Raw genomic sequence first — 14,876 nt, forward strand, 5'->3', positions numbered from 1 at the left:
TAATCTGAAAATATATTTGCAGATATATTTTCCCATTCAGTAGATTGCTTTTTAGTTTTATTGATTGTCTTTCACTGTGCAGAAACTTTTTATTTTGATGTAGACCCAATAATTTATTTTTGCTTTTATTTCCCCTGCCTCAGGTGACATATATAGAAAAATGTTGCTGCAACTGATGTTGGAGAGATTACTGTCTGTGCTCTCTTCTAGGATTTTTATGGTTTCATGTCTCACATATAGTTCTTTAATCCATTTTGAGTTTATTTTTGCATGGGACTGTCCAGTTTTCCCAACACCATTTGTTGAAGAGACTGTCTTTTTTCTGTTAAGTATTCATTGCTCCTTTGTCAAATATTAATTGACTATATAATTGTGGATTTATTTCAGTGTTTTCTGTTCAATTCTTTTGATCTATGTGTCTCTTTTTAACTCAGTATTATACTGTTTTAATTAACTACTGCTTTGTAATATATCTTGAAACCTAGAATTGTGACACCTCTGGTTTTATTTTTCATTTTTAAGATTGCTTTGGCTGTTTGAGGTCTTTTGTGGTTCTAAACAAATTTTTAGGATTCTTTGTTCTGTGAGAAATGCTGTTGATATTTTGATAGGAATTACATTAAATCTGTAGATTTTGGGGGGTAGTGTACACATTTTAACAATACTTGTTCTTCTGACCCATGAGCATGGAATGTCTTTCCGTTTTTTTTTTTTTTTTTTTTTTTTTTTTTGCATTGTCTTAAGTTTCTTTCATTTGTTTTTTATAGATTCTAGAGTACAGGTCTTTCACCTCTTTGGTTAAGTTCATTCCTAGATATTTTACTGTTTTTGCTGCAACTGTATATGGGATTGTTTTCTTAATTTTACTTTCTGCTGTTTCATTATTAGCATATAGGATTGCAGTAGATTTCTGTACATTGATTTTGCATCCTGTGACTTTAGTGAATTCATTTATCAATTCTAGTAGTTTTTTGGTGGAGTATTTAGTATTTTCTATATACAGTATCATGTCATCTGCAAATAGTGAAAATTTTACTTCTTCCTTAGGATGCCCTTTATTCCTTTTTCTTGTCTGATTGCTGTGGCTAGGACTTCCAGTACTATGTTGAATAAAAGTGGTGAAAGTGGACATCTTTGTCTTGTTTTTGACTTTAGGGGAAAAGCTCTCAGTTTTTCCCCATTGAGTATGATGTTGGTTGTCCGTTTTTCATATAAGTCCTTTATTATGTTGTGATATGTTCTCTCTAGACCTACTTTGTTTTGGGTTTTTATTATGACTTGATGTTGTGCTTTGTCAAATGCTTTTTCTGCATCTTTTGGAATGATTCATATAGTTTTTTTATCCTTTCTCTTATTGATGTGATGTATCACGCTGTTTTGCAAATAATGAACCACCCTTGCATCCCAGGAATAAATCCCACTGGATCATGTTGTATGATTTTTTAAATTTATTGTTGGATTTAGTTTGATAATATTTTTGTTGAGGATTTTTGCATCTATATTCATGAAAGATACTTGCTTGTAGTTCTTATTTTGTGGTGTCTTTATATAGTTTTGGTATCAGGGTGATGATACTGGCCTCAAAGTGAATTTGGAGGTTTTTTTTCCTCTTGTATTTTTTGGAATAGTTTGAGAAGAATGGGTATTAACTCTTTTTAAAAAAATTTGGTAGAATTTGCCTGTGAAGCCATATGATCCTGGACTTGTTTTTGGGGAATTTTTTGATTACTAATATAATTTCATTGCTGCTAACTGATCTGTTCAAATTTTCTATTTCTTCCTGTTTCGGTTTTGGTAGGTTTTATGTTTCTAGGTATTTATCCATTTCTGCTAAGTTGTCCAATTTGGTGGCATACAGGTTTTCATAATATTCTGTTATGTTGGTGGTTATTTCTCTTATTTCAACAGTAATTTTATTTGGATATCTTCTCATTAAAAAAAATTCTTGGGGCGCCTGGGTGGCGCAGTCGGTTAAGCGTCCGACTTCAGCCAGGTCACGATCTCGCTGTCCGTGAGTTCAAGCCCCGCGTCAGGCTCTGGGCTGATGGCTCGGAGCCTGGAGCCTGTTTCCGATTCTGTGTCTTCCTCTCTCTCTGCCCCTCCCCCGTTCATGCTCTATCTCTCTCTGTCCCAAAAATAAATAAAAACGTTGAGAAAAAAAAAATTAAAAAAAAAATTCTTAATGTTTATTTTTGAGAGAGAGAGAGAGACAGAGAGAGAGAGAGAGAGAGAGCAGTTAGGGAGGGGCAGAGAGAGAGGGAGACACAGGATCTGAAGCAGGCCCCAGGCTCTGAACTGTCAACACAGAGCCCGATGCAGGGCTCGAACCCATGAACTGTAAGATCATGACCTGAGCCGAAGTTTAATCAGTTTGGCTTGTTTAATCTCTCTAAATCTCACCTTTCTCATCTGAAAATTGGGATGACAATAGATAACAACAGGCTGTTCTAAAGATTAAATGAATAAACCTAGTGAAGTGATGTGTACAGTTTTCAGCCCCTAAGAAGAATTATTTCATTAGTTAAGGAAGTTAACAATACTTAGGGATGATTGCCAGAATATTGCTGGGTGAAGATCACAACCCCTCAGAGGTCAAGAAATGGGTAGTCAGTTTCTATGGTTTAAGACTCCTGACATAATTGAAAATGAGGCGGTGCCAATTCAGGATCACAGCAGTTATGGGATGTTTAAATGTTTGTGTTTAACAAATTAACACTTAACACACATAGACATGGACACACACAAACACAACAGTTACATGTGACTTCACTTGCTGATAACATTAAAAGCTTAAACTTACAGACTTTAATGAATGGGAGACGTAAGCCAAGGGCACGCCTTTTGCTCACTACCACTATCCCATGATAATCCCTGGTAATCATATAAAAATAAAAGATGATGGGAGTTTAAAGCTCAAAGAAACATGGGCATTATTTAGTTCAGTGATTTTCTACTCTGATACCCAAATTAGAAAACAGATATAAGTAGATTTTCTGTGGTTGAGGTAGGAGAGGATGTGGAGATTTGACCCACTAGCCTCATCTCTCATCTAGGAAGCTTTGGAGACCCAAGAATAATACATGGCTTCTTAGAACAAGATTAGAAACCTTTGCTTTAGTCTGATTTTATTTTATATGTATTTTCCTCTATCCCATACTCTAAAAAATAGGATTTAGAAAGGAGTAGTGCAGAAAAGTAGAAATTGTGAATTAATGACCATATACATAACATGTGGCCCTAGAGAATAAATTAAAATCAACATTAAAACCCTAAATCACAGAGAATGATCAGTTCTATTGGCTTATGTAAATTTAATTGTAAAGCATGTCTAAAGTCAAGAAAGTCTTAAAGAATCAACACAAAAATACAGAAACACAAGTAGATCTGTATTAGCACAATTATTTTAAATAGTTTTAAATTGTTCTTTTTTATTTTCTTCTCTTCTCCTTAGCTTCCCTCTCCTTTCTTAATTTCCTCTTCCTCCTCTTTCTGAAAATATTTTTTTTTACAAAACTATACAGGTCAGGTTAGATTTTATTAGTTTTAGCTAAAGGTGGTTGTAAGAATAAGGAGCAAAGAGCAAGTAGACTTACCTTCATGCTGTGTAACAGCGTATGTAAATATATAGGATATCATAAGAAATTTTAGAGATCGAGTTATCATAGCAATGACAAACTATACAGATGATGCTCTCCTTAGGCATTTATTCATTTTTGTATGATGAATGGATGCAAGAAGTCATCATTAGAGAACATAATAGTCTCTGATGATGTATTTATGACATGGAAAGATGTCATGTGATGAAGTGTTTACAACATGTAATGAGGTTGTGTAACAGTCTCTTTACAGCTTGCAATTACATTGACTAATTCCTTATAAAAATACTCAACAATATGCTCTCCCTGTGCACGTGTTTGATATCACTACAATTTAGTAACTGACGCCTCTAAACTGCAAAATAAAGCAGCTTGGATGACTCAATACTGTTTCCTATCCAAGGCATATAAAAGATCCTGGGTGTTTAGTTAGTACAGTCCACGAATTGCCTTTTATTGGAGGTGACTAAGGTAACTAATATAATGCATATGTGTCACATGTTCTTATGGGTTGGAGAACTTGAGGGGCACCTTTACACCTGAAATAACCAGTCTTAATATAAGTACTCTTTCATTGTAGCAAAATAAAAAGTATGTACACCTACTCTCTGACATCCAGGGTAGTGTTCACATCTGACCCTCCACTCAGCCCTTAATTTCTCCCTTGTTTTATTTCACTAATTAGTGAGGAACATTACTTAAATGAGGTCCTCCAGATGTTAAATTGGGACAGGAAGTACCTTCTGTATGAAGTTTAGGATAATCTATATTATTAGGCAACTGGGGAGCAAGCGCTGTTCAAAGGCTAAGGGTTTGAGGTACAGAACCTGAAATGAGACCTTAAATCTCTTGGTGGGAAATGAGCTCCAAGATGTAAGTGAGAAAATTCTAGATCCATCCTTCATATGTGTGAGAATATGAATGAAAATGAGGGAATAGGATGATGAATAAAGTGAAATACAATTTAGAAATATCTACTGAACTTTGATCAGAATATGAATGAGCGGGTGAAAAGGATTCTACTTTGAAGGAAATGAATGGTATGCTAGACTGATAGAAATATTAGTCTCAGTGCATTGAACAGAAAGAAGGACAAAGCAGGGTTGAAATGTTTAATTTGTAGAAATTCAAAAAGGTATGTTGTAAAGGCTGATTTTAGAGTAATTTTAGTTGAAATTTCATCATGTCAAAAATACTTGCTTCTTTCATATAGTGAATCCTAACAGGATTTTAACATTACATAGAATATGGCTAATCCTTTTTGTAATAAGACTAAATAATATAACATTGACAGGAAGTCAATATGACCAAGTGATATATTCATATCTTGCATTTACATAAGTCTTTATAATTTCCGAAACATTTTCTGTAACTCAGCCAAGCTTCAGAACAATTCAGCACATGGGCTGGAAGAAATGTATTTGTTTGCAATTTCTCAGATAGAAAATAGAAATTAAGACCATAAGAAGTTAAATGATCAAGGTCTTGGAATGAATTAACGGGAGGTCATGGGCTCTTCTTTCCTCATCCAGAGCTGTTTCTGAGAAAAATCACCATTTCCTCAGGCATGGTAGAGGTACCAAGTGGCCTATGGCCAATGTAACATACCAACTAGAAGCAGTTAACTCCACACAGAGATGCCACTACATGGACTGTTTCGGCTTTTGTTTTTCTCAGCTTGTTCTATGGACAACAATTAATGTGGAAGCAAAACAGAACTGAAAGAGAATGTCTGCCACCAGAATGGTGTGGAAGCTGAGTACTAGGGTTAAGGGCCTGCTAGCTAGGCATGTCCTTTAACATGATTTCACAGAACAGAAACATCTTATTTGCTTCATCACTTCACATAAAGTTTTTTAAGTCTTCACCAGGAAAGAATTTACTTCAGTAATTCCAGAGATGTAATTGTATTTAGAGAGTTATTACCCTGCTCCTCTGAGTCCTGCTGTTTCCTCTAGTTCCCGACCTCCAACGAACTTCAAAAAGAACTCTACATAAAGAGTAGCAAAGGGATTTGAACAGATAAATTGGATTTGAAGACGAACAAGCTTTGTCAGTGATACATTAGGGAAATTTAGTTGAAATGCTGTGGCTATTATTTTGTTTCTGTTATGAAAGTTTTATTAAATCATTTTACTTTGGTTAGTTCCAGGAAACTAGGATTCACACAGAAAGGACCATAGAGTGGTCACTGATGGCTTAGTGACACAGTTACCATGATAGATTTTAGTCCGGGTTGTGTGCTATATTCATTTCTGGGTTATAATAATCAGTGGGTGAATTTTGATGGCATCTAGTGGTGAGGTGGGACAATGTCTTAGGTAGGGATGGAAGGGATGCTGGTACTCCAGACTTAGATGTGCAAACCTGATATTCCAGATCACAATAAGGTCAACCATTGGTTTGCTGAGAGGGAATTTTCAATTAGTTTCTTTTCTTCTGTCAACAAGCAATGAGGAGCAATAAGATTTGCTGCTTGACCAGTTATCCCAGCAGTAAGAAAAATGTGGTGGTAGAGAAAACATAATAGGGAGAAGAGAGAGATAAAATTCAAATAGCATTAACAGTATCTGTGATTAGCAAGGCAATCTAGGGAAAAGATGCACTGATAGGTATGTTGACAAAGCCACATTCTAGAAAATAATTTCTTTCTGGCAGAGAATTGGGCAGATTCTTCCTGATTTTAAATGTCATCTCAAAGATGTGTTTTATCTTCCATATGAATATGGAAACTGGTGGAAGCTGTTTTCCATTTATATTGGAGTAGAAGTAATTTAAAAAAAATGACATTGACTTTTGACTGTCACCCTCATCTTAAACTTCAGAGGGACATTTAATTTCCTCTTCAAAGTGAACATTCAGTTATGACAACTACAGAGTATCTCACTAACACTGTACCATATCCAGTAAGCATTCTGGAATTCTGAGTTATGAAGATAATATTTTTTTTATAGTTATGCTTATAGCACCTTGAAAAGGAATAAACGTAGCACAACTTTTAACCTGTGGGAGTTATGAGAGTCTCAAAAACAATCCTGCTTAAGATGGTGAAAAGTGGAAAAGAGAGAAAAAGATGACTTGAATTAATAGAAATGACTATTTAAAAAACACAAGATATTTATGATTGGGTATTAATCTGTCCAAAATATTTATTAAGAATCCTTTTACATACCATATGATAGATGCTAATTAAAAATAATTTAAAAACAGGGGTGCCTGGGTGGCTTAGTCAGTTGAGTGTCCCAACTCTTGATTTCAGCTTAGGTCATGATCCCAGGGTCGTGGAATCTATCACTGGGGTGGGCTCCATGCTGAGTGTGGAGTCTGCTTAAGATATTTCTCTCTCTCCCTCTGCCCCTCTCCCTTGCTTGTGCTCTCTGTCTCTAAGATAATAATAATAATAATAAAAAGACACAGGTAAAGTGAGGTTTAAAAATAAATTTCATTGGGGCATCTTGGTGGCTCAGTCACTTAAGTCTTAAGAGTCTTGATTTCAACTCAGGTCATGATCTCACAGTTCGTGAGATCGAGCCCCATGTCAGGCTCTGCGCTTATAGCATAGAGCCTGCTTGGGATTCTCTGTCTCCCTCTCTCTCTGCCCCTCCCCAACTCTCACACATGCATTCCTTTTCTCTCTCTCTTTCAAAATAAATAAACATTAAAAAATAAAAATGATCAAAAACAGTGTTTGAGACTTGCAGCCTATATTGCCATTACATAAGGAGATATGAGTACTTCATTTATTTTTCATTTAACTAGAATGATATTTACCAAGATCCATTTCTTTACCTCTATGATCCCTCCAAAATAAAATTGAATATTGAATGACTTCTATAATTTCTTTGAAGAATACAACCCATAAGTCAGTATTTTTATAATAAACACAAGAAGAGTCTGTTTTGTCTTGACTTGGGAGATTGAAGTGTGCCTCCATGGGTGTAGGTGCTGTTGTGTCATTTTAAATTATTCTCCATTGTCAGGTCCTTTTTCTAAAAACTTTATTTATTTTGGGGCACCTGGGTGTCTCAATCAATTAAGCATCCGACTTCAGCACAGGTCATGATCTCACAGTTGGGTTTGAGCCCCACATCGGGCTCTGTGCTGACAGCTCAGAGCCAGGAGCCTGCTTCAAGATTCTGTGTCTCCCTCTCTCTCTGCCAATCTTTCTCTCAAAGGTAAAGCATTAAAGAAAAAAAAGAAAAAAAAATTATTTTGAGAGAAAGAACAAGTGGGGGAGGGACAGAGAGAGGGAGACACAGAATCTGAAGCAGGCTCCAGGCTCTGCACTGAGAGCAGAGAGCCCAGCATGGGGTTCCAACCCACAAATTGTGATATCATGACCTGAGCTGAAGTCAGACGCTTAACTGACTGAACCACCCAGGGGCCCTCCATTGTCAGGTCTTTTGTTCATAACACACTTTATAGTTCCAACAGATAACACCCGTATACTCCTTTACAACAGTGTAAAAAATACAAAGTGCTTTTCTCATTACTTTATACTCATGTGTGTTATTATTGTCTTCCCACGGATGAGTAAACTGAGGTTTGAGAAACCTAACTTTCTTAAAGATTAACAATTAGTAAGTTGTTGACCCAGGAATCTATTTATGGTTTTGGAGTCTTTACTACACCTTATTGCATGCATGTAATACAAATGTATTCTACACCTCACATTTTGCTTCAGCTTGCTCTTATTTCTTATTATTCACCCTTTGAAAAATACATCTTTAAGAAATAGATAAAAGCAACATTGGGGTAGAAAGTTTGAGGGACTGAAGAAATAAGTGTCAGAGTTATTTTAACTGAATCTTGAATCAGTGACCTGTACTATGTAGATATTTGCCTTGGAAGAAATTTCAGTTAAAAATTTATTTTTGACTTTCCATGTCTAGGTATCGAGAATAGGTTGGAGGGTTTTCTTGCTTGCTTTAGTTGTCATAGAATCAATAAAATTGACTTTCATTGTGTTTTTTTTTCTTTTATTCTGGAAGAAAAAAAAGAGGAAAGAAAAAAAATTATTTGTTTTTCAAAGATAAGAACTTGGGTCTTAGAGCAAATTAAACCTCCAACACTGGTGAAGGAAAGGGGTCTCCTCACCTCTGGTGGAACCTGCTTGTTAGGCTTATTTCCCAACCTCGGGGCATGGCCTCTTGATGTGACCTGTGGGAAGATGAGGGACAGTGGGAGAGACACAGGCCAGAGGGCAGAGAAATTACACTCTGGCCAGTCCCAGGACAAGAAGTGAAATGAAGCTGTCTAAGTCCAAAGGTCTGACTTTTTACAGGTCACTGAGCCCAGCCAGAGCTATTGCAACAAAGAAAATAAGATTCACATTAGGCATGACTTATATATTTTTAATTAAAAAAAAAGGTAAAAGAAAAAAGAGGCCAGAATCCAGAGTTCTAAGTAGCATAAATTGTGTGATTTGATTTTTCCTTATAGTTTAAAATGTTCATGCATTATATTTTAATAAAAGTTTAATGCTCAGTTGAGAACTTAAAAGTGTTATTGTCATATTTGGTATCCATCAGTCCACAAAAATAGTTAAAATATCATTAAGATTTTTGCAGGACAACTGAGGCAAACGTAGTTTAGAATGATTCCTTGATTTATTTATTGCTTTTGAGGAAGTAGATTCTAATCAGGTAGGTATTACCCTAATAGAAAGGAATATATATATCACTGGAGCATGAAAATATATTTTTTGGTTTTCCCGGGATTTATTGCAATAATTAGATTTATCATAATCAATAAAATGTGTGAGCCAAGTTTACTGAAGTGTCAATTTCCCATTGCATGATTTCCCCTGGGAACTTTAATTTTTAATTCAAAAAGAAAAGTTGAAGATTTGTCTTACAGATGCCAGTGAATGTGTGAGGTTAAGGAAAGCACAAGGGTCCTTACAGAGATCAAAGTTGGGCTTAAAACAATTATTTTCCCATTCCTTCTCACATCCCTTGGCTGACCATTAATTTTCTAGGAGAATGAGATCTTGAAATGGCCCAGTTACAGATCTCTTTCCTTAGATTGCAGAAAGATGTATTGGACAGTGAGATTTGATGATTTTTACTTCATCATCCCCAACAGTCAAGAGCACTCAGGGGTGGAGAATGCTATGATTGGCTTACACTGAACAATACAAGGAAATGAGTTCATGTGTTAGGCTATTGGCATAATTTACAACCATGCATATACTAGTATTTGGAATGAAATGTTAGTCCTTCTGGATTAAAAAAAAATGAGGTTGGAAGCTCCACTAATGAAGATGAAGACATTTCTTGGCAGTATGTAGATTTTTTGTAATGGTTATATAATGCATGGATTAGATTGATTGTAGAAATAAATATCCCTGATTCTCCACCCTTCCCTGTATCCAAGCTCTTTACAGTATGTACTGGTATCTCCACTCATCAAGAGAGGAATCTGTTTTCTTACCTCTTAAGTCTGGGTTGACTTTGTGACTTGTTTTGGCCAAAAGAATGCAGTGGAGGTGATGATGGACCAATTGGCCCAACTGGCCAAGCCTAAAGCTTCCAAAGACCTTATGCATTTTCACAAAATAAAGCATTACTTTATTCACGGGGCTTAAGGACCAGAGAGAATTGTAGAGATGTCAAAATAGGGTCATTATGACGTTTCATTGGAGTGCTCATGGAGTCCTATCTTTAAGAACCACATGCACCTTTCCCCACATGCTCACTTCCTGTTCTGGGAACACTCAGTTGATATATCATTAGAACTCGAAGAGATTATAAAGGTTATCTAATCTAATCTAACACCCTCATTTTACAGATTAGGAAATAGATGGAGAACATTTTTAAGGTTTTCTTAAGTCATATGGAAAGTGTTATTTTATTTTGTCTATGTTAGTGCACGTGCGCATTGCACATATGCGTGTGTGTGTGTGTGATATGAAGTATGGGATGTTGCTAGATTAAAACAAATATAAAACAAATTGCTAATTCTCTGAGAGTTGATGATCTTGTCTTTCCTAAATTTTGTTGAACATCAGGTGGTATCTTATCTAGAATGCCAAGTCTTAGATACTGGGTCCAACGTCCTTCTGTAGCAGTAATGGAAATGGAGAAATATTTTCAAAGGTGTCTTGGTTGCTAATGTCATAGCCCTATCATGCTACTGCGCAGAAGAGTCTAGCGCATAGATTGTACATTCACAGCAGATATGAGTCCAGTAGTACCAGTTTCCATCCACTTCCACTGTGATAAATTATTTTTTTTTATTTCTAATTGTGTTTCCCACTTCCTTTTCCATGGAGAACAGGATCAACTGCTTGCCAATCACTATAGGACAGCTCTTCAGATCATAAAACCTTTTTATTTTCCTTTGAATAATCCCTTTTTCAAGTTAAAAAGGATAAGCTGGTCATGTTTTTGTTTTTGTTTTTGTTTCCTTTTGAAGTCACATTCTTGGTAGCATCTCTCTAATGTTGATCTGGGTGGGAATAGCAAGAATTGGGTAAGAATCTGACTTACACCAAGTATACTCAAACAGCTATTTTGCAATTACCATAAGTGCCTTCTAATATGCTTACTTTTTCTTTTTAAAGACCAGAAACATGGCTGAAAAACATTTCACTTATAGAAATATCTTTTAGTTTTATACCTAAAAGATAGATCCAGGACTTTAAGGTGTCATTGAGGGGTGCCTGGGTGGCTCAGTCATTAAGCCTCTGACTTCATCTCAGGTCCTGATCTCGTGGTTCATGGGTTCAAGCCCTGTGTTGGGCTCTGTGCTGACAGTTCAGAACACGGAGCCTACTTCAGATTCTGTGTCTCCCTTTCTTTCTGCCCCTCCCTTGCTCTCTCTCTCTCTTAAAAATAAATAAAAATTTAAATTTAAAAAATTAAAAAAAATAAAGATGTCATTGAAATTTTTGTCTAGAATTTCTTCCTCTGTTCTTTTCCCTACCACTATACCTCTTATTTATTGTTAAAATTAAACTTATAAGCTTCTGATGCTTGCCATCAATTCAAACTCAATGTAAAAGTCATTTTAATTTTTTTGTGCACATAATATTGTAACCAGAGCAGAAAATTCTAAATAGAGCAGTTACCACTTTAATAAACACATTGATTCATTTTTTTCACATCTTGTACTAAAAGCATGCATATTTTTTGCGATCATGCTTTCATTTAAAAACCTGATGGGGGGTGGGCGCCTTGGTGGCTCAGTTGGTTAAGTATCTGACTCTTGATTTCAGCTCAGATGATGATCTCAGGGTTGTGGGATTGAGCCCTGTGTCATACTCTGCACTGAGTGTGAAGCCTGCTTGGAATTCTCTCTTGCTCTCTCTCTGCTCTTCTCCCACTCATGCTTTTTCTGTCTCTCTCAAAATAAATAAATGTTAAAAAATAAAATCTGATAGAAGAAGAGATGTTTTCCCATTCTGGTGGGGAGTGGGGAGCTAATTATGTTAAATGCCCAATATCCTCAAGTGAAGCAGAATGAGGTTCTTTTTCCAAGAGCCTTTCTCTCAAGGCTCTTACATTGTGTACAGGCCAAGTAGCAAGCTGGCCTCTGTCAAGGGGTTCTAATTTGGCATCCATGAAAAGTTCAGGAGGACTAGGTATTGGTGAGAGGCACCACTCAGAAATTTGCTGCAGCACAGACCATGGATCCATGGACCCTGATTGACCTCTCCCATAGATCCTAGAATCTTGAACAATGTTATATCATTGATGTTTTACTAAGAAATATGTGAAATAATTTTTTAATGTTTATTTTTGAGAGACAGAGCATGAGCGGGGCGAGGGGCAGAGAGAGAGAGAGAGAGAGAGAGAGAGAGAGAGAGATACAGAATCTGAAGCAGGCTCTAGGCTCTAAGCTGTCAGTGCAGAGCCCAACATGGAGCCCAAACCCACAAACTATGAGATCATGACCTGAGCTGAAGTCAGATGCTTAACTTACTGAGCCACCCAGGCACCCCTGAAACAATTTTTAACAATATATGCAAGTGAGAGGCAGGATCAGAATGTAAACTGGTAATAATTGAGAAAGAAAAGAAAAGACATGTTGAAAAATCAATGATATGTGTATAATGTAGATTGAAGAATGAGTCCTTTTTAATAAAATGTAACTATTTTTCTCCCAAGTGCAAAGCAATTGATCAACAAAGGACAATTCTTCCTGATAAATGTCCAAAAAGAACTATCTGAAGAGCTCTCAAAAACCCAATTTTAGGAATAACATAATCACATATGGATGCTTGTTGCCCAAGTGCTTCTTGTATCAACATCACTGGCCTCACCTGGGAGCTTGTTAAAAATTCAGAATCTGCAACCCTTTTGAACCAGAATCAGAACTTTAACAAGATTCTCCTGGGGATTTGTGCACATCACATTAAAGTGTCAGATGGCCTGGACCAGAGCATCCCTAAATTAGACACACTTCTTCCTGACACTTGATTCTCTCAGAGCAATATGGTGATGGATCCTTGATGAAAACCACATATGAACTTTGTTGGTATGGCTTAATTCATAGGTAGATGTCAAAGATTATCCATTTACATGAATGGTCTACCTATTCTTCATATAATCTCCACAAGTGTAGCTTCTTACAAGATTTTTTATAATGAATAACAGTGATTTTCTACTTGTATTTTCAGTTAAGGTCCTAGGTTATGCTTAGACTTCTTAGGGTCCTGAACATAATGAGGTTCCTGACAGGGACATAAGTGTGTATGGAAGGCCTTTCCTCCCCCATCAGAGAGTTAGCCAGGGCCCAGATTTTTCTTAGAGAAGTGTTTTGCAAACTCTGGGTGGGGAACCATGGATGGTTCATAAAATTAATATTGTGGGTCATATCCAGAATGCAAAAGTAAAACAGAATAACTGATAGCACAAATAAATGGAGTGAAGAACCGGGGAGTTTTACTTTGTCAAACTTATGTTTCATTTATACATATACATGTGTGTGTGTACCCAGTTCCAAAGTAAAATGCAGGGTTGTTTTTTTGGGGGGAGGGAGTTGGTTGGCCACCAGTCAAAAGTTTGAAAAGTAATGCCTTAGAGCGTATTTCTGAACACATGCTTATGGAAAAACATACAAGGGAGGTTCGCTTTCTACAAAAGGTCAAGAGGAAAAATATCTTAATTTCCAGTAATCATAAGCTATATTGTATAATAAATCTTTGAGATGAAAATCCATAATATTATGTGTTACGAATTCTACACAAAAACCAATATTTACAATTTATATAAAGATCATAAAAAGAAATCCACCATTAGCACAATGTTTCTTTAGGTACATGGGTTTAGTTTTTGGAAATAATGGGATTTTGTGTATGCTGTAGAATTGTACAAATGTTGCTAGTCATAACTCCTGACTTGCCATAGCCATCCATTATTTGGACATTCTTCTGACACAAGTATGTCTAATTTGTACAAAGAAAGTCAGACCTAAGACTTTACCTGTAAAACTTATTGAGCATAAAATCTCTCCTACAAATCAGCAAATCAACATTTTATTAAATTCATGTAGAAGGATTGGCAACATACTTACTTGATCGATCATCACATTCACATGGACTTGCTGCATTTAACATCAAGAAGTATTTTTTTTCCAAACCAAAATATGAAGAGAACAGTACAGAGAATTCTCTTTTACTGTAGTCAGGTTCTTCCTCAGAAAAATAAAGTGGAATAATTTATGCCTATTGCTTTGAATTAATATGCCAGAATATTTTAAGTTATGCAATTTATTCAGATTTTCATTCCATTTTCCTTAGAAGAGCAGTTTTACAGAAATATATATGGACTTATTTATGGACTTAATTAAGGACTTAAAGCCCTTACGGTATCATGTTTATAACGAGAACTTGTACATAAAAAGTTGTTTTAAAAATAGAGTAATAATTTATTATATATTATCAGAATCAGTTATTATGATGTGACTACATGAATTAAGATTCACTGGGTGTTCCCTAAGCTATAATATTTGTAGTAATCATTTTCTTTTGTTTTTCTAAAAGTTCATTCCTTTTTGTGAACAGTCTATTTTAATATATATGAGTTCATTTTATGTATCCCTTTATATATATCTAAAGTCATTCCTAAAACAATTTGTGCATACTTTCAGTTGGTCAAAATCAGTAAAGATGTTGTATACACTTGATTTTTTTAAGCAGTTAATAACTTTAGAAAAGTTTCCAGAGGATAGATACTACAGTCAAGTGTTTGTTGTTGTTGTTTTGTTTTTGCATTATATGTGTCAAGGTGACATCAGAGAGATTTCTATGCAATATGCAGACAAATAATATTT

At 35.7% G+C, this 14,876-nt stretch overlaps 1 long non-coding RNA gene across 1 annotated transcript; it reads right to left on the minus strand.

Annotated features, from left to right (window-relative positions):
- Positions 1-8,456: 8,456 nt before the first annotated feature.
- LOC121012008 (uncharacterized) lies at positions 8,457-10,160 on the minus strand. Its single transcript, XR_005781910.1, has 3 exons — positions 10,032-10,160; positions 8,694-8,756; positions 8,457-8,580 (listed from the first exon to the last, which is right to left on the minus strand). It is a non-coding gene; the product is annotated as an uncharacterized LOC121012008 (long non-coding RNA).
- Positions 10,161-14,876: the final 4,716 nt, after the last annotated feature.

This window comes from Herpailurus yagouaroundi, unplaced genomic scaffold, assembly GCF_014898765.1.
Source record: "Herpailurus yagouaroundi ecotype Mexico unplaced genomic scaffold, PumYag 196, whole genome shotgun sequence".
Taxonomy (NCBI): Eukaryota; Metazoa; Chordata; class Mammalia; order Carnivora; family Felidae; genus Herpailurus; species Herpailurus yagouaroundi.